The sequence below is a fragment of the Giraffa tippelskirchi genome, chromosome 10, assembly GCF_054371585.1.
Source record: "Giraffa tippelskirchi isolate mGirTip1 chromosome 10, T2T-mGirTip1v1.2.pri, whole genome shotgun sequence".
Taxonomy (NCBI): Eukaryota; Metazoa; Chordata; class Mammalia; order Artiodactyla; family Giraffidae; genus Giraffa; species Giraffa tippelskirchi.
In genome coordinates this window covers 122,762,696-122,784,220 of record NC_137284.1, presented here as the reverse complement: position 1 = coordinate 122,784,220, position 21,525 = coordinate 122,762,696, and the positions used below count along the sequence as shown (strand labels likewise).

At 42.8% G+C, this 21,525-nt stretch overlaps 1 protein-coding gene and 1 non-coding gene across 3 annotated transcripts in view; one reads left to right on the top strand and one right to left on the bottom strand.

The window, feature by feature from the left end:
• Positions 1 to 21,525, top strand: part of HECW1 (HECT, C2 and WW domain containing E3 ubiquitin protein ligase 1) — a 471,951-nt gene that overhangs the window by 20,657 nt on the left and 429,769 nt on the right. The window lies entirely within an intron of this gene.
• TRNAG-CCC (transfer RNA glycine (anticodon CCC)) lies at positions 5,873 to 5,947 on the bottom strand. Its single transcript has one exon. It is a non-coding gene; the product is annotated as a tRNA-Gly (tRNA).

Below are 21,525 nucleotides of genomic sequence, written 5' to 3'. Positions count from 1 at the left end.
CTCCCCAGGCACCCGGAGCGTTACGAGAGCGGGTGGGTGCCGCGGTCAACCACCCGTCAGGTCCACTGCGCCCGGCGCACCATGCAGGGCACGTGCGCCCCCCGTCTCTAACCTGCTCGCGGATGGGTGCATGATCTGTGCCCAGGCCGGAGCTGCCAAGGTAAGCGGGCTTCGGGCGGGGACTCTGCCTACCTCCCCTTCCCCCCCGCCCTCCTCTGGGTGGCTTCCCCGCCTCCCTCCCCAGGGTCCGGGATCCACCCTCCTCCCCACCCTCTTGCTTCTCCCGCGAGGTTCAATTGTCAGCCTGGGGCGCGCCGCCACCCGGGCAGGGCAGGCATCCCCGGGTGGCGACCCCGGTTTGGGTACAACGGGCACACCGGGCCCTCCTGCCGGGCACAGAGAGAAACAAAGAAGCCCCCAAGCGGCTTCGTGGCGCCTCCCCCGGCCCCCGGCGCCCTCCCAGTGGTGAGGAGGTATCAGGGGAGGGGGCGGAGAGACCTACGTAATCCCCGTTACCAGCCCACACCCACCCCTTGTGAACTAGAGCTCTGGATTTGGGTTTGCCTCCGGCTCCCTTTTAGACAATTGTGTCCCAAGCAATGCACAGGTTTAGCCAGCGAGCGCCCGCAGTCCCGCAAGCGCTTGCTCGTGCTCGCTCAGGGGGAGCGTGGCAGGTGCGGCCCTTGCTCCCCTGGGTGGTGGCAGGCGGGGAGGATGCGCGATGTGGGTGCTGCTTCAGCGCCTTCCTGTCCCAGGCTGCTCTGCCGAGCCTGCCACCCGAGTTTTAGCGGGAGCAGCCCGTCATGTCGCCTACCGTATTGCGACCTGCACACGGGCAGGGAGGGCGCCGCCGGGAAAAACGCGTCCGGTCCATTTTTGGCTGGAGGTGCAGTTGCTCCTACCCCTACATTCCTGGTTCGTGACAATGCAGCAAAATCCCAGGGCTCAAACCCCCGTTCCTCCTGTGCCTTCTGATGGCCCTGCCTCTTTGATGTCGCGGCCCCTTGGCCGAGTCGCGGTGTGTTGAGTGCGTGGTCTGCCTGCCTGTCTTGCATACAGAAGCTGGGCATCATAAGTTCTTCCTGGCGAATTTCAGCGCGTGGGGGGAGCTGGCAGGGACACAGGCTGCAGAGCTGCCCGGCTTCCTGTGATTCCGGGCACAGCGCGCCCCAGTCTGCATTGGGCTGACACCAGACAGCATGTGGGGATTTTCCTAGTTGCTGAAGATATTATTTGACGTTGCTGTAGTTTTGTGCTTACTTCTCTTGGGATCTGCAGTGGTGCAATTCTCCTCTTGTTTTTATCTTTTTTTCTCTTTGAAAAGATAAGACTGTGTTCAGCAGAAATGGATACAGGAAGAGCAGCATAGTTCAAAGACTAAGAGAGGCATCTTCTCTCTTTTCCTGGAATCTTGAGGCGATTTAGGAGGGCAGATGCCCTACCCGAAAAGGCCAGCCTTTAAAGACCCCGGCAGTGTCGTGGTCCAAGGCGTCTCAAAGCAGGTGGCCAGATCTGCGTTTCTCCTCAGCGGACTCGCTCCGGCTGTGGCTATTACGGTAATTCGTTCTAGATTGGGGATTCATTTTGAAAATGTGTGTTTTCCACTAAGAAGGGATTAGAGTCCACATGTCTACCCTGGTATGGTGTGTGTGCCTGTTTGGTAGAGAAATAGAATGTGTAGAATTCCCTTTTGCCCCCTTCCTCTGCTTTCTACCTCCGCCGGAGTGTGGCATTGGGACAATATAGCACTGTTTTAATTCCTAGACCTACCTACAGGCATATTGGACTTCAGAGTGTTATGCTTAATAAACTGTTTTCTGACTAATTCTGGGATCCCAGGCTAGTACAAGTTGGCAGCTCTGTGAAATGACTGTTGTTTTTGTCTGGGGTAGTTATTTTCATAAAGGCGAATTGCCTAAGTTTGTTCAGCTTGTGACGTTATTGACTGGATAAGGAGACCACATCCTGAGCTGAAACAGCCTATCACTGCATCAGTGTTGAGGGACTGCAGCTGCTGTGATGTGTGTACGTAGCATCACTTGGTTCCTTTCACACCTGGCTTTGAAAGATGGGTGTTTTCAAAGACTGCTTTAAGATTTACCTTCTATGGTACTTGCATCAGTATTACTGTTATTATGGGAAATGCTAAAAGGACAGATGTGATCACGGGAAGGCAAGTCTCAGCCATCTGCTTCCTTATCTGTAATGTAAGTTGGACTAGCTGATTTCTGTCATTATATCCAGTTCCAGTATTGTGTGATAATGGTAGAGAAGTAAGAAAAGTTACTAAATTTAGCAAGGCTAATTATAGCCCCAAACTATATGTGCAAACCAGGGATTGATGGTGGAATTTATGGTTTATTTTTACACCTGCATTGCATATTTCCCATAAAAGAAATTAGCCAAGGATTCAAACAGGTCATTTTCTTTCCACTATATCAAGAGATTTAATAGGGATGGGGGGTAGAGAAGAATGTTGGATTAACTGGATAACAGACTTTTCTCCTTGTTGTGGCTTAATTAGCAATTCCTGCCCTGTCTTTTGTAGCTGATTTCCAATGATTGATTTTGTTTGCTCTTAATGAAAGACTCAGGATAACTGTTTAATTCTACGTAGCAATTGTTAGTAGCCTGCCACTTACTTTCCCCGATTGTATTTGGTATTGCTCATAAAACTTGCTAGGACTGTTGCCTGTTATAAAAATAAGGCAACAATTATTCTAAACAGGCAAGCAAGGTGTTTTCAAGTTCTTATAGTAATTTTTACAGTTTAGGGATATTTGGGATATTTGGTTATTGATTTATGCTGATCCACACAATTTTCCCCAGTAGTGTGCTCTTTTTTCTTTCTTAAGTTACAATCAAAATAACATCATGGAATAACAATACCTGCCAAGCATAATGAATCACTGCCCATCTTGTTTTCCCACAGCCTTTTCATCCATGCCGCTAAGGCAGCACTTATCATATTGCAGTTACATGCGTTGTGAATGGGCGCAGACCCCGGTCTTATTCCTAGTGTGAGCTCCTTGAGGACAGGGGCATTGTTAGCTTCTTTTGTCTCATCTCTCTAACACCTCAAACTTTGCCCTGAACATGGTATGTTCTCAGGAATATTGACTGTGGACCTCAGATCAGGAAAAAAGCCCTCTACTTGTTTAGGCAGGAGGTAGGAGGGAATTCTTCCCTTTGTGAGTCAGATAGGCAAATCAGAGAGGTTATGTAAGATGCTGAAGGGAACCAGTGAGCCGGGACTCAAATCCAGGCAGAGAGAGGCTCCAGCCCCACCCATGTAGACTGCAAGTTCACATCCTGCAGGTTTGGGTTCTTTATTTTTCACTTGGGTGACCTGGATTGTCCATGTTGATAAAATCGAGGTGATCACTGCCCTGTCCTAGCTGTGGCCTTAGAAGGAAACATGTCCAGTCCAAGCACTCTGTGTGCCCTTACCTGCGCTCAGAAAGGGGAGCATCCCTCAGCCCTCCTCTCCACCTCTTGGTCTCACCTCCCAGAGCTTGCTAGGATGACAGACTCATCCAGGGAAAACCACTGACCAGACCTATTGTTTGTTCAAATCACTTTTAACCACCATCAGCTGAGCTTCTGAAACAAGCCAGCAGTTAGCCCACAGACAGCTGTCTTTCCTGCCCCTCCTGCTCCCAAATGGGATCTCCCAACAGAGAGACCCCTGCTTCTCTCCCATCACTTCCTTCCTGTCCATCCTAGAAAACAGCACAGGTTATGGTTAGGAAATCCGGAATTTCAGTGCCCACGTACCATTTCCATAATCCAGTCCTGGGTGTGTTTGCTGTTCATAGACTTTTAGAGAACACAGTGTGAAATGTTCAGGGGGGTGTTTATCAAATCACTTTTCCTCTCTGAGGTTAAGTTTCTTCTTCCTTAAAAGGAGGGAGTTGAAGCAAGTAATCCCAAAGGATTAATGGCATGATTCTGTGATTGTTTTTCTTGGTTTATGCGATTTTACCAGTTGAAGGGTGAAAAATATTAATGAGAATTTAACTGCAATATAGAGAGTAGAAATACTTAAGGCCATGTGGGTCAGTCTCTGGGTTATCTAATAATCCCTTTAAGTCCTCTGTTAACACTATTCTGTATAAATACAGTAATTCTTTCTTATTTGTAAAACTGAATTTACTATATTGAAGGAAAAAGTTTGTGGCAGTTTCTGATCCCAGTGAGGAGGGCAGTGGGTAAGATGTTTAGAGTTTTAGGGTTTAATGGTCAAAGATTCCAAGAGCTACTATGAAGCATTTTTAGTTTGGTCATTGAGTGAGTGTGTCTTCCAGCTGAGTAACTCTTACACTCAAAAGTATTTCCTAAGATTCATAACAATGTACCTTTCCATTTCTGTCTGCTTCTCATTTTGCTTTTTTTGTTAGTTTTTGCCTCTTCTTTTTAACTACACTGACCTCCCGTCACATCCATAAAACAGTAGCACTGCCCACCCACTCCCACTCTGCCCCACCAAATACAGGTGTCAGAGCCTCATAACTTTCCTCCTTGTCTCAGCCTCTTCTTTTTTCATGAGCATTGCTTCTCAAGTGAAGATGCAAGGATGGATAGAGGCAAACCAGCTCGCCTGCTGATTTTGCTTATGGTACACATTTATGTCTCACAGACTTTCTGACCAACGACATTTGTGTCTTAAAGCCTGCTTAAATACTTGAAGAAACCAAGTTCTAGATAGGAGATGTATTGGTTTGGGCAAAAAGTTTGTTTGGGTTTTCCTGCAAGATGGTATGGGAAAGCTGAAACAAACTTTTTGGCCAAACCAATATATATTTCATCCCATAATGTTTGGATGTGTGGGTATTGGTAAGTGGCTGTCATGTTCTGTGACTTGAGAACTGTAGGGAAAATGATAAGTAGCCAACGTAGGATGATAGTAATGTCATCACTCATTGGCAAGATGTCACAGGGACCACTGAGCTCCCAGGTCTCTGGAGAAAGTATCTGGATCCCATGGCAATAAGTGATGTGCGCTGCTCACAGGATGCTTTTCCTGATTTATTGGCCCCAAGTCTGAGCACACAGAGAACTGAAAAATGAGAGTTCATGGTACACATGGGCTCTCCTAGTGTTATCAGGCATCTATTGCATTGCAGTATTTTGGGGCAAATTCAGTGGATGGAACTTAAACTGATATTAGGGGTGGGGGAAGGTGGGGAGATCTGGGAAAGGATGCCATCTGGGCCTGTGATGACGAATGCTATCATGGAGACTTCATGCGGGGTCCCTTTTATATATTTAGTAGAGCAGATTTTCCCTTTCACACTTTCTAGATCTATTTGAATTGCACAGATGTCAGGGAAATATCATGAGTGTGAAAGAAAAAAAAAAAGACCAAAATTCACATCCACGGCCAGGGATTGTAATTCAATCACTTTATCCTTAAATTGACACCCATTTAACTTGCACAAACGTTTCCTGCTTTTGTTTTCGGGGGTTTAAGTCACAGCAGTTTCAGAAACAGAAATCTCAGTCCTACACATTGGAACTCAGAGATTCAGGTTAAAGAGAAAAACCATGGGGAGATACATTAGACCTGGCTTGCTTACTGTCAGGACCAGAGCTGATGGACCCACCAGCCATTTGTCATCTTCCTTCTTATAATACACTGATCAGCCAAAAAACTGAAGGACACAATCAATAGGTTTTTATCCTTAAAAGGAGTTTTCTTTTTCCTTACTGTTATCCCTAATGCCCTTTGCCATCAAAACTTTTAAAAATATTTATATTTATTTATTTGGCTGCGCCAGGTCTTAGTTGCCGTGGGATCTTTGATTTTCATTGCAGCACGTGGGATCTTTAGTTGTGACATGCAGACTCAGATGCCGCTTGTGGGATCTAGTTTTCCAACCAGGAATTGAACCTGGGTCCCCTGCATTGGGAGTGCAGAGTCTTGGCCACTGGACCACCAGGGAAATCCCCCTTTGCCATTAGAACTCAAAACTACTTAATGAACAAACCTCCTCTTCTATTCTGATCACATTTTTGTGGAAGTGAGCTTTTCAAAGTTGAGAAAAAAAATAATTGAGGGTTTTGCTGGTATTTTCTCCCCTTACCCCACCCCTTGGTGCCACCTCTGTCCACAACCAGACACAGCACCTGCAGGTAAAGGGGACAATAGTTACAGATGCAGTTGGCACACAAGTGTGCTGTTAACATACTACATTTTATAGATCCTTCCTGACTCCATACTCCCCACCATGGATGGTCTCTTTCCTCTTCGATAACACAGCTTGAAAAAGTTTTCTACACTGGGTTTCTTCACTCTCTCTGTCTTAGCCTGTAAAGACATATTTTAATGTATAATGTTTGATTCAGACAGATGACATGTTTAGCACATATGTAGATTATGAAGCAAAAACAAATACCCACCATGCAGCATGAGACCAGCAATGTCAGTTCCTTTGAGGCTCTCTGGTGCCCTGGCCTCTTCTCTCTCTTGGCCTCTCTCAACAGCATCCCATCCAGGCTTCTGTCCCCTTCCTTCTACTCTTCCCATGATGATCACCAGTGCTCTTTGCCCTGTACTCCTATGTGGTCAGTTCTCCATCCCAGTGTTCTGATTTCCCAACAACATCTCACACTCAGGACCATTCCCTCTTTCTCATGCCCCTGGCTTCTAGGATGCTGGATTCGCCTGTTTTTTTTGTTTTTTTTTTTTACTGTCTCCTTGGGTCTGCTTTCTTAGGCTCTCTTGATGGCCCCTGAGTTTTTATCCCTGCTGATGTACTGATTTTTGATGGAATTCTCCAGGAAGGGCTTGGCTGTCAGGTCTCTTCTTACCTATGTGTTCCTGCCTTCAGTCTCAATACTGCCTTCTTACTGATGATCTCAAGTTTATTTCCCTTGTCCTGACTTATTCCCAGAATGCCAGACTTACATATGCCACCAGCAGCATCACCCCTTGAATGCCATACAAAAGTTAAATCTACAGGTGCAAAACACAACTCTGGATTTTCACTCCCCAAACCTTCTTACACCCCCCCTGCCCTGGGAGTGATCTCTGTAAGGGACAGCTGTCTTTCCGGTTGCTCAGGCCAAACACTTTTGAGTCCCCGATTTCTCTCTCTCTCTCACCCCAGTCTAGCTTTCAGCAAGTTACTCTTCCTTAGCTTCACCTGCTCCATCCAGCACCACCAGTCCTATCTAATCTACCATGATCACTTGCCTTTTGCACTTGACCACTAACCAGTTTCCTGCATTTAATGCCCATCTGAAATCTCTTCTCTTACAGTAGCCCAAATGATACTGACTAAATATCTGCTAGGTGTCAGGCATTATTTTAGGTGCTGGCATGTAGCGTAAGCACAACACACAGCTATCACAAATCCTGTTCAGTATGTCCCCTGCATATGGACCTTCAAGTTGCATACTTTCAAAGATGCAAATATGTGTTCACATGTTCAGTTACATAAGTTAGTTAACATGTCTGGCATACATTGTCACATGCATACATCCTCTACAAGTGGTTGTGCTTTTATGTACTTCACTGTACAGTACTGTATAGAGTACAGTATCTTTATTGCAAGCTCAGCATGTCTGGCAGCAAGCATAAAAGCAGCAGTGATGTACAGAACAGTGGTGATGTACTACAGCCAGTTGTGTTAATCGAGTGCCTAGGCTAACTTTGTTGACCTTATGAACAAATTGGACTTACAAATGCAGTCTTGGAATGGATCTCAATTGTATGTAGGGGACTTACTGTATTTCTTTGCCTACAATCCCCCAGTGGTTCTGTCCTGCTTGCAATGAAATTCAGACCCATTTCTTAGCTTCCCTGATAGCTCTGTTGGTAAAGAATCTGCCTTCAATGCAGGAGACACTGGTTCGATTCCTGGGTCGGGAAGATCTGCTGGAGAAGGATAGCCTACCCACTCCAGTATTCTTGGGCTTCCCTTGTGGCTCAGCTGGTAAAGAATCTGCCTGCAATGTGGGAGATTTGGGTTCGATCCCTGGGTTGGGAAGATCCCCTGGAGGAGGGAAAGGCTACCCACTCCAGTATTCTGGCCTGGAGAATTCCATGGACTGTATGTATAGTCCATGGGGTTGCAAAGAGTCAGACACGACTGAGTGACTTTCACTTCACTTCTTGGCCTCCAAGGTGCTACATAAGTGGGCCTCCAGCTCCTGCCTCACTCTCTCCTTGTCCTGCACACCAGGTCCCAGTCCCCAGTCTCCTCGTTCTTCCTAGAACATGTAGGGCACATTCTTATCTCACATGCTGTTCCTTCAACCTGGGAGATGTCCCCCAGTTCCCTGAGCTTGCTCCCTGTGTTAATGAAACAGCAAACTTTCCAAAAGGCTTTCCCTGCCCATCTGTTTACACTGTGCTCTCTTCTATCAACTTGCCCTCTATTCTTACACCCCTTAGGACCACCTGCTTTGTTGTACATGTTTTTAACTTATGTGTCTACTGTCCATCTCCCCTTCTAACTTATGAACTTAGATCAAGGACACATCTCTTTGCCAGTGCCTGGAACCATGCCTGGAACATAGTGGACACTCTTTATAGGATACAAATCTCTTTATGATCCGCTGGGTTGGAGTTTGGTTGGTATTCTTAGATGTCTGGATCCTCTGAGAACACTCCTTTTCTTTTCCCTAACTGTTTCCCCCACTCTTCAAGGTGGGGGATGGGGTCTTTATTACTGGGCATTTGGTTGGTATGGGGTCTCCCTGTCATTTATCCTGGCTGGCACTCTCTGACCGAGCTCAAACTTGTCTTTGCTTCCTCCTCAGCATCCAAAACAAGCAGCTGCAGGTCACTCAGTTATTGTTGAATCTGTGTTGTTCACAAGGTCCCTTCTGTGTTGTTCCTGTCGTTGCCAGGACTTTATAAAACTGCTCTCTGCCCTCCCGTCTCTGTCTTCTCTGGGCCACATGACTTTGTCATCTTCAGTGTGAGCCTGTCACTCCTGTGTTCAAAACCCTGCGAGCTGCCAAATTCTAGGCAACAAAGAACCAGGTACCCAGGCTGGCCTCATTGGTCTATGGGCTGTGGCCTGCTCTATGCCTGATATACCGCTTGACCTCAGGACAAACAAATGGACTTTTTTCTCCATTTCTCCAAACATGCTCTGTGCTTTCCTATAATTAAGGACTTTTTTCCGTATACTTTTTCTACTCTTAGATTCTCTACCCTTCTATAAATCTGCCCATTTTTAAGATCTATCCTAAATCTCAGCTTGTAACAGAAGCCATCCCTCCATTTCCCAATAGATATGACTCTCCCCCACTGAGCTTCTATGTAATGAGCATCATTGTACGTATGTTACTAATGCTCCTACCTTTCAGCCTCCCCACTAAAAGATGACTCTTCAAGGTTAAGGACTGTGTCACCCTTATTTTTGTATCCTTATTTTGACATTTTTCCAGTATTGGCCACTGCACGTACCATACTGAATGTTAAATGAATGATGTGAGAAGTTCTGTATTTTATTTATTTTTATAATTTTGTTTATTTATTTCTGGCTGTGCTGGGTCTTCCTTGCTTCAAGGACTTTTTTCTAGTTGCAGTGAGCAGGGTTCTCATTGCAGTGGTTTTTCTTGTTGGGAAGCATAGGCTGTAGAGCACTCAGACTTCAGTAGTTGTGGCAAGTAGGCTTGAAGTTGTGACTCCCAGGATCCAGAGCACAGGCTCAGTAGTTGTGATGCATGGGTTTAGCTACTCCAAGGCACATGTGGGATCCTCCCAGATCAGGGATCAAACCAGGTATCTCCTGCACTGGTAGGCAGATTCTTCATCACTGAGCCATCAGGGAAGCCCAGTCTGTATTTTATTGCTTATAGAATGGCATTATGCATAATGTGTGCATCCAAGAAATGTGTATCATAATGGTAAGTATTGATAGAAAGATGGGAGAGGTGAACTTCACAGGAGAGGAATTTCTATCTGCTTTGTTCGCTGATTCTCCTAAGTGCCGAGAACAGTGCTCAGTAACAGAATGCAATAACTGCTCAGGAGACAACATGTATATGTTCCTACACTGGGTTCTATTTCTTCTTGTGCGGTCCATTCATTTTGCAAATGTAGATACCTGAGAAAATCTGGATTTTTGTCTTTGGTGGGCTACTCTTGGGGATCTTGCTTAAACCTGGTATCTGCTTGAAACAATGAGAGGTTCTCTGTCACGGAACCACTCCAATGAGAGAAATAATTGGCAGTGAAGTTATCCACTCCTAATTTAAACAGGGGTCTTATTGGCAGTGCTGCTCCCATCTTTACTGAACTTTCGACGGCAACCAAGCACAATTTTTGGTGAGGTATTGCCCACAGGAACTTTGCGAGCATTTGCCACCCTTTTGTTGCAAGCGAGTAAAATTTATTTTTCTTAGAAACATGCATTAACATCATGATGTGACATCCTTGAGAGAAATAGTTGAAGATCACAAATTGTTATTTTCTTCTTTTTCCCAGAATAGAGGAAAAAATATCACCATATGCATAGTGAGTGTTAAGGAGGCTTTCAGGCTTCTAATGAGAAATTTGAGCAGGAGACTATTGGACCACAAACCAAAATTTAAAAATGCATTATATGTATATATATGCACATTTCTATATGCAAATACACAGAAATATATTTAAGATATAGAAATATATGCATATATATTTTAAAATCCTTGTTAACTGTTTTCAAGTAATTTTCAATTACTTATTTCCTCAGAAGACATTTCTTGAGTTTCTATTTTATGACAAGTCTTCATGTTGTGTGAGCTTTCTCCATCCAGACAAAAATCTGCTTACAGCTTAAAGATGAAAATGTGCAAAAGACAAAGCAGAGTTAAGTCCCTGCAGTGGAAAAACATCTAGTTTGAGAGACATAAACTTGTGCCCTTTAAGAGTGATAATTTTATTTTTTACACTGTTAATGGAGAATCTATTACGTACCCTACAGCTGATTGGGGACTGGGTTACTATGGTGAATAGATACACAGCCACATTCTTAGAGTGAGGTCCTCAAATTTAGTGTTGCTTCCTGTTCATTAAACAGATATCACCCTTGTCAGGGACTTAGAACTTACTTACTACGATATTCTTCAATTAAGCTTAATTTTATCAAAATTGAATGTTCCCGTCCTAGATCTTAGGCACCTTAGTGTCAAGGCACTAAGTCTGTTACGTGAGAGCTCACTGCTGTAGGAACATGCTACTCCTGACTTGAAGTTTTGCCACAAACTTCTTTTTTCCACTGATCCAGAGAATCTTCTAGAGCAAGAAGCACTTTTTTTTTTTTTAATCAGACTCGCCACCTGCTCAGTACACAGAGGCTCCCAAGAGCAGGTGAAGTGAATGGCCTGGCTTGGTGCACAAGTGTCTGATATTCACAGACTACCCTGGACATCAGGCCCCAGCCTGCTTGCCTGCCTTATGCTGTGAAATAGTGATGCCATAGCAGTTCAGATGGGGTGGAATTCTGGTCAAGAGGGGAGAGGAGGCAAGAAGACCAAAGGGCAAACCCTTCTTTCTAGAGGTCTGTGTCTTGCTCCAGGTTAAATGGTATAGATCATGCTAACCTAGCATATTTTTTAATTTCTTGGAGAAAGCATTGAATGAATCTTCTCAGCTAGATAAAGTTATGGATTTATGGCAAGAGAAATAAATCTATCCCTGGTGGCTCGGTGGTAAAGAATTCACCTGCCAGTGAATGAACCTCGGGTTCGATCCCTGCGTAGGGAAGATTCCTGGGAGAGGGAAATGGCAACCTACTCCAGTATTCTTGCCTGGAGAATCCCGTGGACAGAGGAGCCTAGCTGCCCACAGTCCTTGGGGTCACAAAGTCAAACTCAACTTAGCAACTGAACAGCAACAACAACAAAACCTGCATTGGTATCTCTAGGTATGGGAGTGTTTGGGGAGGGTAGGAATTGGGTGGAAGAAGTGTCAAGCTCACTTTCACTGTAGTTCTGTGGTCAGGACCCCTCTCTTTTTCCAGGGTTCATTTATCTCTACTGAATAATGTCATTGATGGGCTATTTTTATAGAAACATTAAGCTTTGGGGTAGGAATTTTTTCTTCATTGTTAGAATTCTCACCTTTGAAATTTCATTTTAGAGGCAAAAGAGGGTGAATGACTTTGTTTTTTACATTTAGCTCATCTTGTTATGAATTTGCAAATGGCTTTTGAGGGATCCAGATATTTTATTTTTCAAATCTATTTTTTTTTCAAAGTGCTATTAGCAGGTTCAACTCATGACTTCAGGCATTTTTCAGGCAATGAGCTCAGTGAGATTTGAAAATTAGCTAAGCCATTTATAGATTCATAGAATGCTGGCTGGGGAAAGAACCTCAGCCACGTCCCACTTAACCCCCTAATATTCCATGTGATAAAACCGCCATCTCCCAGTGTCACAGTTGTTAAAGTTGGAGTGGGAAGCTGTCTCTGGGCTCCTGGCTCAGTGCTCTGCAGCTCCTTTGCTAGCTCGTTTAAGGCAGGGCAGGAAACGTGGATATCTTTGGGATCTAGGCAGGTGTGGGTTTCGGGGTTGGAGGCAGGTAAGGGGACTGTACCGGGAACTAATGCTGCTAGGGCAAGTTCTTGTGCCCAAAGCACAGTGAGGCCAAACAAACAGAAATGTTGGAGTTTCCAGCAGAGAAAGATTTATTGCAGGGCCATGCCCTAAAAAGCCCCATGTTCCCCAAAGTGTTTCTGCAAAGCATTTTTAAAAGCCAGATGTGGGAAGCGGATCACAAGGTAGGTGGTCAGCTTGCACACAGTTCTCTGATTGGCTGATGGTGATGGGGGTGGTGTGGGAGGGGTTAACATTATCAATTCTTAGGCTCCAGGAAGCCTGGGGCTATGTGCTCATTGTCGTCCACTATTAATAGTTCAGTTCAGTTCAGTTTAGTCACTCAGTCGTGTCCGACTCTTTGCAACCCCATGGACTGCGGCATGCCAGGCCTCTCTGTCCATTATCAACTCCTGGAGTTTACTCAAACTCATGTCCTTTGAGTTGGTGATGCCATCCAACCACCTCATCCTCTGTCGTACCCTTCTCCTCCTGCCTTCAATCTTTCCCAGCATCAGGATCTTTTCAAATGAGTCAGTTCTTCACATGAGGTGGCCAAAGTATTGGAGTTTCAGCTTCAACATCAGTCCTTCCAATGTATATTCAGGACTGATTTCCTTTGGGCTCCAAAATCACTGCAGATGGTGACTCCAGCCATGCAATTAAAAGATGCTTACTCCTTGGAAGAAAAGTTATGACCAACCTAGATAGCATATTAAAAAGCAGAGACATTACTTTGCCAACAAAGGTCTGTCTAGTCAAGGCTATGTTTTTTCCAGTTGTCATTGTAGGGATGTGAGAGTTGGACTGTGAAGAAAGCTAAGCACCAAAGAATTGATGCTTTTGAACTGTGGTGTTGGATTAGACTCTTGAGAGTCCCTTGGACTGCAAGGAGATCCAACCAGTCCATCCTAAAGGAGATCAGTCCTGGGTATTCGTTGGTAGGACTGATGTTGAAGCTGAAACTCCAATACTTTGGCCACCTCATGCGAAGAGTTGACTCATTGGAAAAGACCCTGATGCTAGGAAGGATTGGGGGCAGGAAGAGAAGGGGATGACAGAGGATGAGATGGCTGGATGGCATCACCGACTCGATGGACAGGAGTTTGGGTGAACTCCAGGAGTTGGTGATGGACAGGGAGGCCTGGCGTGCTGCAGTCCATGGGGTTGCAATGAGTCAGACACGACTGAGCGACTGAACTGAACTGAACTGTGTCCTTATAGATTTTTATTGACTCAGTGTGGTATAATCAATTACAGTTGTGATTCTTTTTGATGTTCAAATTAACCCAATTTTGGCCAGTAGGAGCTTTTATGTTATTTCTAACACAAGAAATTGAATGGTTACATGTCTTTTAAGTTTCTACCCTTTCTTCCCTCCATCCCTTCTTTCCTTTCTTTCTCTCTGGTTGTGGGTGAGAATTGTTTATAAAATTGGCTAAAACCAGAGCAATATGAAGTAATAGTGGTAAAAGGAGGTCTTATCTTGCCCTTGTCCTTAATTAAATTGGATTTAGTTTTCCACTATTAGATAGTACAGGCTGTTTATTTCAGTTAAAAAAAAAAAGTGTTACTCTATTCCTAGTTGAGAATTATGTTATAAACATTGGATTAAAGGGGGAATTTGCTGAATTAACCAGTATGTTTTCTCCTTTAACCTAATGAAATGATCAATTACATTAATAGGTTTCCTAGTAATTAAACTATATTTATTGTCTTCAAATGCACTAAACTCAAACATCGTTTATTATTTTTTGAATTCTGCACTGATTCAGTATGCTCAGTTTTATATCTACATACATGTAATAAATATGTTTACTGTATTTTATATGTATATATATAATACAGTAAACTATATATATAACTAAATATAGATGACTGAATGGGATTAGTTTGCATCCTTATTATACTATGTATTTGAAATTTATGAAAGTGAATCAGGAGACTGTTAAGTTGCCTTGGAAAATGTATATGATTATTATTACCTAGAATTCAGAAAGCTTTTATCTGTAAAATCTCCTTGAGCTTTAGACCGTGTTCGGGGTCAGTCTGATAAGTTAATTCATTTAGCTCATGGCTATTGCACTATTTGTGTTACTGAACCAAGCTTGAATCTGCTTGCCTGTACACAGTAAAGCCAATAGACTGATAGCTGGGTTGTGGTGAAGGAAAGTGCAGTGTTTATTGCAGGGTAGCAAGCAAAGAGTACAGATAGCTAGAGCTTAAAAGGCTCAGACTCCCCAAGGGTTTCAGGGATAAGTTTTTAAAGGCAAAGTTGGGGAAGGGGTGGTGTATGATCAGCTTGTGGACATTCTGATTGGTTGGTGGTGAGGTAATTGAAGTCAGCCTTCTGCTTCCAACAAGTCTGGGGTCTATTTGCCTGTGGCAAGCATACAGTTAACTTTTTCCACCTGGTGGGGATTTCAGTATCTGCAAAACAGCCCAGAGGACATGGCTCCGAATATTATCTGTAGCCCATGTTGTTGTTCAGTTGCTAAGTCATGTCTGACTCTTTGCAACCCCATGGACTGCAGCAAGCCAGGTTTCCCTGTCCTTCACTATCTCCTGGAGTTGGCCCAAACTCATATCCATTGAGTCAGTGATACTATCCAACCATCTCATCCTCTGTCGCCCCTGCTTCTCCTGCCCTCATCTTTCCCAGCATTAAGGTCTTTTCCAATAAATTGGCTCTTCCATCAGGTGGCCAGAGAATTGGAGCTTTAGCTTCAGTATCAGTCCTTCCAGTGAACATTCAGGGTTGATTTCCTTTAGGATTGACTGGTTGGATCTCATTGCAGTCCAAGGGATTCTTAAGGGTCTTCTCCATCACCAAAGTTAAAAAGCATCAATTTTTTGGCACTCAGCCTTCTTTATAGTCCAGCTCTCACAACCGTACATGACTACTGGAAAAACCATAGCTTTGACTATATGGACCTTTGTTGGCAAGGTGATGTCTCGGCTTTTTAATATGCTGCCTAGATTTGTCACAGCTTTTCTTCCAAGGAGCAAGCATCTTTTAATTTCATGGCTGCAGTCACCATCTGCAGTGATTTTGGAGCCCAAGAAAATAAAATCTGCCACTATTTCCACTTTTTCCCCATCTATTTGTCATGGAGTGATGGGACTGTATGCCATTATCTTAGTTTTTGAAATGTTGAGTTTTAAGTCAGCTTTTCACTCTCCTCTTTCAACCTCATCAAGAGGTAACCCTTTAGTTCTTCTTTGCTTTCTGCCGTAGGGTGCTGTCATCTGCATATCTGAGGCTGTTGATATTTCTCTCAGCAGTCTTGATTCCAGCTTGTGAAGCATTCAGCCTGGCATTTCACATGATGTACTCCGCATAGAAGTTAAATAAGCAGGGTGATAGTATATAGCCTTGACATACTCCTTTCCCAATTTTGAACCAGTCCATTGTTCCATGTCTGGTTCTAACTGTTGCTTTTTGTCCTGCATAAAGGGGACAGGTAAGGTAGCCTTGTATTCCCATCTCTGTAAGAATTTTCCACAGTTTGTTGTGATCTACACAGTCAAAGGCTTTAGTGTAGTCAATGAAGCAGAAGTAGATTTTTTTTTTGGAATTCCCTTGGTTTTTCTGTGCTCCAACAGATGTTGGCAATTTGCTCTCTCGTTCCTCTGCCTTTTCTAAATCTAGCTTGTACATCTGGAAGTTCTTGGTTCACATATTGTTGGAGCCTAGCTTGAAGAATTTTGAGCATTATTTTGCGAGTATGTGAAATGAGCACAATTGTACAGTAGTTTGAGCATTCTTTGGCATTGCCTTTGTTTGAGATTGGAATGAAAATTGACCTTTTCCAGTCCTGTGGCCACTGCTGAGTTTTCCAAATTTGCTGGCATAGTGAGTGCAGCACTTGCACAGCATCACCTTTGAGGATTTGAAAGAGCTCAGCTGGAATTCCATGACCTCCACTAGCTTTGTTCATAGTGATGCTTCCTAAAACCGACTTGACTTCCATTCCAGGATGTCTGGCTCTAGGTGAGTGATCACACCATCATGGTTATCTGGGTCATTAAGACCTTTTCTGTATAGTTCTTCTGTGTATTCTTGCCACCTCTTCTTAATATCTTCTGCTTCTGTTAGGTCCTTGCTGTTTCTGAGGAGGAACCCTGAGCCCCTGAGGAGGAACTAAAGTCTTTGTCTTTGTTTAATGGCTGAACTGTTACTATTTTGTCTTACTTGACTGGTTTCCTTTCTTTATGCATTTTCTCACTTCTCTGGTTAAAGTTATCCTTTGGAATCTAGGGATGGCCTAGGAAGATAAAGTTCTTCTACAGAGAAGTGGCAGATGGAGGACATTGGGGGTGAGGTCCATTCCGGGAAAATCTCATAGGGTCCTGCTTGGTTACAATTAGAGTTTCTACTTCCACTTGAGATAAATAAGTTATTTTCCTAACAAATTATCTGTTTGCCAAAATTCAAACCGTTGTCTATTATTATTTTGTAAATTTTAAGTTGCCTCCTTATCTATGGTCTTATTTCCTTTGGGTTTCTTAAATTTTTTATTTCCCTCCCTCCCTCTCTCACCCTTCTCACTCTCTTCTCTCCCTCTGTTCCTCATTCTCTTTTTAAAATAAGATTGGGTAGAAATTTGTCTATTTTATTTTTTAACCCAAGAACTAGTGCTGGCATTCATTTTATTTAGCACTTTCTTGTAGCTAATATTTTCATCTGTCTATTTTTAATAATATGATTTAATTATTTTTATATAATTATATTTAATAATTGTGAGTCTCTTTTGCTTTTCTCTTCATGCTGACTTGGATAAAAAGCTAATTTGTTTATTTCCATCTTGTCATGTTAGTAATTCTAAGCCAGTCATCCTTGCCTGCTGAGCCCAGATTTGTCCTAAGAATTCTCAACATGGAGCCATACACTGTTACATGTAGGGTAGAAGGTTCTGCTGTGTCTGTCTTTGGAAAATACAACTGGTTGCAAGACATCTCTACTATGTTCAATAAGTGAGTGAGTACTCAGTCGTGTCCAATTCTTTGTGACCCCATGGACTGTAGCCTGCCAGGCTCTTCTGTCCATAGGATTTTCCAGGCAAGAATACTGAAGTGGGTTGCCATTTCCTTCTCAAGGATACCTTCCCATCCCAGGAATCGAGGCCAAGTCTCCTGTGTCTCCTGCACTTATTCTTTACCTACTGTTCAGGTTCACTCAAATTATGGTCTGCTATAGCCCGCATTTCCCATTCTGAAATTTTACAGTAAATTTATTCATATATATATATATACACACAGACACACACACACAAACACACAGACACACACACATATTCTTTTTCATATTCTTTTCCCTTATGGTTTATTACAGGATATTGAATACAGTTCCCTGTGCTATGAGTACAGGGATATCTGTACTGTTTATCTATTTTATAGATAGTAGTCTGTATCTGCTAATCTCAAACTCCTAAGTTGTTCCTCCCCCACCCTCTTTCCCCTTTGGTAACCATAAGTTTGTTTTCCATGCTATGAGTCTGTTTCTGTTTTGTAAATAAGTTCATCTATATCATTTTAGAGTCCACATATAAGTGATACCATATTTGTCTTTCACTTGTTATAACCTCTAGGTCTGACTGACTTCATTTCATATGATAACCTCTAGGTCTATCTAGAATAAATGTATTCTTAAACATGAAAAGAATGAGTTTCTTATTCATAGATTTGGAAGGAAAAATATGTTTAAGCAAGGTTTTAAGTAGCTATTTTCTGAGTTTTTTTATTTCTGGGGGATATTTTTCTCTTACTTTCATACGTAGCTTTTGAACTGTGACTATCATTTTTGTGTAATAATTTTTGCCTCAAGACTCTTGATATTATTTTGTGATCATTTACTTTTGAAGATCATGGATAAGTTCAAGGATAGCCTAAATTTAAATTCTTTGTAGATAATATTTTTTAAAAATTCTTGCTTGTATACTTTTAGGATTAAAAAATTAGAATTAGAACATTTCATCAAGATATTTAGGCATGTAGGTTTTTTATTGCTATTGTTTTGATTGGACTTTGCTGGAAACATGTCAAAATCTTCTGATTTGTATCAGAAGAGTCAGCACAGGACAATCTTCATCTGTATATTTTTGTGACTTGGCTCTGCTGCTTTGTCATTTATCTCAGGAATTTTGTTATAGGCTGTTATTTGTCAACCAGTATCTCCTCTCTCCTTTTTTCTTACTCATAGAACTCTGATTTAATTTTGGAATGGTCTCAGTTTAAAAGCTCTATTTCCCAGTCTTCATTGCAAAGGGTAGTCATATGTCATATTTGAGTCCAGTGAGATATATTTGGAAGTCATTGGGTGGGGGCTTCTCAGAAAGCTCTTTAAGGGGAGCTGACTCATCTGGCATGCTGCATTTGCTCTCCTCTTCCTCCATATTCAATCTGGAATGTGGTTATGATGGCTGGAGTGCTAGCAGCCATATTTTAAGCTGGGGAAGAAAGTGACACACTAAAGATGGTAGAGCAAGGGCTAAAAAAGTCTTGAGTTCCTGGTAGGGTAGCTGCCCTACCCATCCCAGAGCTATCATTTCTATACTTCTTGTTGCAGGAGGGAAAAATAAGCTTGTCTTTTTGCTAAGCCACCATTCATGGCTTGTTTTGGTCAATATCTTTGAACAAAAATCCTTCTGTGATAAACGAATACTTCTTCCCATAAAGGTAAACTGTATATGGTTATCATCTTTTCATGCATTGCTTTTTCTTTTGACCCTCTCTTTTGCTTCCCTGAGTTGGGAAGATCCCCTGGAGAAGGGAATGGCTACCCTCTCCAGTATTCTTACCTGGAGAATCCTATGGACAGAGGAGCCTGGTGGGCTGCAGTCCATGGGGTCACAAAGGGCCGGACACAACTGAGCAAGTTAACACTTTTTTGTTTTCTTAGAGAGCTTTTTATTTCTTTTCTACGTCTCTAATTTGAATTTCCAGAGTACTGTATTTCTATTTCTATTATTACTATTATAGTCCTTTTTATTTTATATACTTATTTTTTGGTGTTGCCACGTAGCATGTAGAATCTTAGTTCCTCTACCAGGGATCAAACCCACAGCCCCTGCATTCGAAATATGAAGTCTTAACCCCTGGACTGCTAAGGAAGTTTGCATATTTCTATTATTGACTTTTAATTTTTCCTACTATATTTCTGTTGTTGTTTCAACCTGGATTTCATTCAATTTCTTCTTATCTCTGAATTTTAAGTTTCCTCTGAAATTAAGTTTCTTAAGTTCATTTTCACCTCATTTCTCATCTTGTTTCAAAAAGTATTTTGTGCATTTACGACATTTATTCTAAATGCAAAATACACTCTGAAAAGTGAAATTGCTCAGTTAATTGCTTCAGTTAATTGCTCAGTCATCTCTGACTCTTTGTGACCCCATGGATTGTAGCATCTATCCATAGAATTCTCTAGGCAAAAATACTGGAGTGGGCTGTCATTCTTTTCTCCAGTGGATCTTCCTGACCCAGAGATGGAACCTGGGTCTCCCACGTTGCAGGCAGATTCTTTACCATCTGAACCATCAGGGAAGCCCCAAAAATGCACCCTAGACTTTCCTTTTATTTGCTGCCATTGTTGTTGTTGTTTAGTCACTAAGTTGCTTGCTGTAACTCCTCTCAAAGTATGCTTTTCTCTGAATCTTTATAGTCCTACTCTTCTTATGTCCTGTTTTACACTTTTTTTTTTCAATTTATTCAACTTTGGACACTAGAACTATCCAGGTTGGTGTTTACCAAATGATGTTTACATAGAGGCCTATGTTCCTGTCTGTTCTCCTTGGTTCTGTGTGAGTTCTGGCAGAATCAGAAGAGTCCCATTCTTAACTAGGCATGCTGAGATACCTGTTCCAGGCAGATTTTAGTGCCTTCTTGGTGTTTATGTACTGGGGCTTATCTGATGGGGCTTACTTTGAACAAGTAGCTTCCTAGAGTTGCCGTATATGATTCTCCAGTCACTGGCAAGGGGTTTGTACTTGAAGGGCTTGTCCTCTCCCTAAGAGATGCTGATTCCCATCCCAGGGCAGAGCCATGGTGATGCTACTCCTGTGATCAGATGAGGCCGATACTGAAGCCCAATTCAGCTGCTTGTCATTCAAAGGCCAATACTTAGGAGAAAAGTGTCAATGGGGAAAGTTTTTTTGTTCAGGAGGTCAGCAACCTGGGGAAATGGTGGACTGATGTCCCAAGACCATCTCCAAGTTTCTGGTTAGGAGACAGGGTTTTAAGACAGCCCACGGGAGGGGGCTACAGGGTTCGTGACTAGCTCACGCATGATTCTCAGATTGGTTGGCATCAAGGTGAAGTTTCAAGTGTTGTTCATCTTCCAGTTTCAACCAGCCTGCATCTATATGATTGAGGTCAGCAGCTTTCATCTGGTGGGGATCTGCTTTCTGTAAAAACAATTTGGGAGTGTGTGTCATACCTTTATCTATACCTTTATCTATATCTTTCATGGAACTAGAAGTTCAATGACTCTGCTATGTGGCTGGTTTATAGTCTTAATTGTAACCAGTTTCTGACAAGTTTCTACATCTTCACATTTTCTTATCATTAACTCTTGAGACAGCCTTTTGAGATTCAAGGGAGTCTTGGGAGACTAAAACTTTTCTACAAAGAAGAGGCAGGTGGAGGACATGGGGGATTGAGGCTGTCTGTCTGTCCTTGAAAGGCCCCATAGGGTCATGCTTGATTACACTCCCTTGTTGAGGAAATGCTGTCCCCTCTCTGTGACCTGGGATACCAGGTTCAGAGACCCCCTGTAGCTGAATTCGACTCATTCACCCAGTGTTACTTCCCAGTGCTCTCCAAAATGAATGCTCACCTCATTATAGCTTCTTCATGTCCATGCTATACTTATCCTCAACCCTTAGATTATATTTATGATGTTTTTACCTGCTTGGAATGCTTTTTGCAAGCAAGTTAGATTTTTCTCCAAGTCAGAGCTCACCTGCCTAATGATGATTTCTCAGCTGGGTA